The 1,918-nt window shown below is 60.0% G+C and overlaps 1 protein-coding gene across 1 annotated transcript in view; it reads right to left on the bottom strand.

The window, feature by feature from the left end:
* The window catches only part of SP7 (Sp7 transcription factor), a 4,036-nt gene extending 3,909 nt beyond the window's left edge, over window positions 1–127 (bottom strand). Inside the window, exon 1 of the mRNA XM_057387644.1 lies at window positions 27–127. The gene's annotated coding sequence lies outside the window, so the exon portion shown is untranslated. The remainder of the gene's footprint in view (window positions 1–26) is intronic.
* Between the last annotated feature and the right edge of the window lie 1,791 nt (window positions 128–1,918).

Raw genomic sequence — 1,918 nt, 5'->3', positions numbered from 1 at the left:
TCCCGCACGGTCCCGGGGCTCCTTACCGCGCTCCGGGGATGCCAGGGGTGGGTCCCGCCCGCGGGGATGCCGCTGTCGCGCTGTCGCGGGATGCCGCTGTCCCGGGATGCCGGGGTTCGGTGCGGAGGGAGGGAGGGACGGAGGGACAGGGAGGGAGGGAGGGAGGGAGGGAGGGAGCACCGTGGCCACCGCCCGCTCCGCTGTGCCGCTGCGGCGGGGCTGGGCCGGGCCGGGACCGGGGCCGGGAACGGGAGCCCGGCCCCGAACCGCCCCCCGCCGGGGGGGGCCGGGGGCACCGCGGGAAGGGGGCCAGGGGAAGAGGAAGAGGAAAAGGAAAAGAGGAAGGAAAARAGGAGAGAGGGGGAAAGACAGAGAAGAGGGGAAGAAGAAGGGAAAGGGGRAAAGRAGGGGAAGTAGAAAAAGRAAAAGCACAAGGGATTAAAAGAGGGGAAAGTTAGGGAAGAAAGCAGAGAAAGAAAAGAGATGAGGAAGRAAGGAARAGAGAGGAAAGGGAAAGGAAAAKGGAAGGGAAAGGTAAAAAGGAAATTAAAAAGGGAAGGTAAGAGAAAAAAAAATACACGAGGAAATGGAAGAAAAATGAAAGAAGGGAAGGAAGGAAAAATTGTGAAGGGAGGAAAGAAAAAGTTGTGAAGGGAGGAAAGTGAGGAGGCTGAGAGCTGGAGGAAAGAGAGAGGATGGGAGACGGGGACCAGTGTGGGGAAAAGAAAAGAAGAGTGGAGAGTGGGAAGGAAGGGAAAGGAGGGAAAAGGGAAAGAGAAGTGAGGAAATAGGGGAGAAGAGGAAATAAGGGGAGGAAAATGGGGAAGGAGAGGGGGAGAAAGGGGTGGACAGCAGGAAAAGGAGGAGGAAGTGGCTTGGAAGGGGAAGTGGATGAATGGGGAAAGTGCTGAAAAGGAGGGAGGAAAGAAGCAAAAGAAGGAAGAGATGGATGGGGAGGGGAAAGGGGAGAAAGGGACAAAGGAGGAGGGGAGAGCTGGGGCAGCCCGGGGCTCGTCACCCCAAAAGGTGCCAGGATGGTGCAGGGATGGGGATGAGGGGCTGGGATGGGAATGGGAGAGACGAGGGATGGGGACCGAGCTGGGATGGGGACCAAGGATTGACTTGGAGGTACCAGGGATGTGAATGGAGCAGAGAAGGGGACAAAACTGGACCTGAGGTAGGGATGAGTGGATCAGGGATGGGATCAGGGATGGGGACAGGAGGGGACAAAGGATTGAGGGACCTGGGCTGGAGCTGGAGGTACCAGGAATGGGGCCAGGGGTCCCAAGATGGGGTCAGGAGTTGGGGATGGAGCAGAGATGGGGCTGAAGGGATCAGGGATGGGGTCAGGGAGCGGTGACAGAGCTGGGGGGACAGAGCTGGGGACAAGGACAAGGGACATGTGCAGAGGAGCAGGGCTGGGGCCAACAACACGAGTGGCTCTGGATTTGGGGCTGGGGATCACTCTGTGCCTCAGTTTCCCCCTATGGAGAGATTGTTCCAGGTGCTCTTCCCCCTTCCCCTTTTATATTTCTTCCTTCCCCGTTCTTCCCATTTTCTTTTCACTTTCCCCTTTCCCAGCTTTTCCCCYGCCGTGGCCGGTCGGGAGCCAGCGGGGCCCTTTCCCAGCCCTGAGTCAGGGCTTTCCGCTCCGGAGCCGCCGGCGCCGCCGAAGGCCACAACCACCGGCCCCCCCTCGCTGGGGCTTCCACTGCCCACAAACTGGGAGCAAACTGGGACGGCCACTCTATCCCTGCTCCTCCTCAGCCAGCCCGCTGTGGGAAGGCGGGGGGGCACCCCATGGATTTTTTKGGGGGGGTTTCACTCCCACCGTCATCTCCCACCGGGATCCAGTTCATTGCGGGGGGGTCTGCCCGAACAGCCGGTCCGGGGATGGGGGTGTGAATTAGGGTGGATG

Source organism: Malurus melanocephalus, unplaced genomic scaffold, assembly GCF_030028575.1.
Source record: "Malurus melanocephalus ecotype Western Australia unplaced genomic scaffold, MMel_1.1 scaffold_1280, whole genome shotgun sequence".
Taxonomy (NCBI): domain Eukaryota; kingdom Metazoa; phylum Chordata; class Aves; order Passeriformes; family Maluridae; genus Malurus; species Malurus melanocephalus.
Note: the sequence above shows the minus strand (reverse complement) of the source record. Positions and strands in the feature narration are given on the sequence as shown.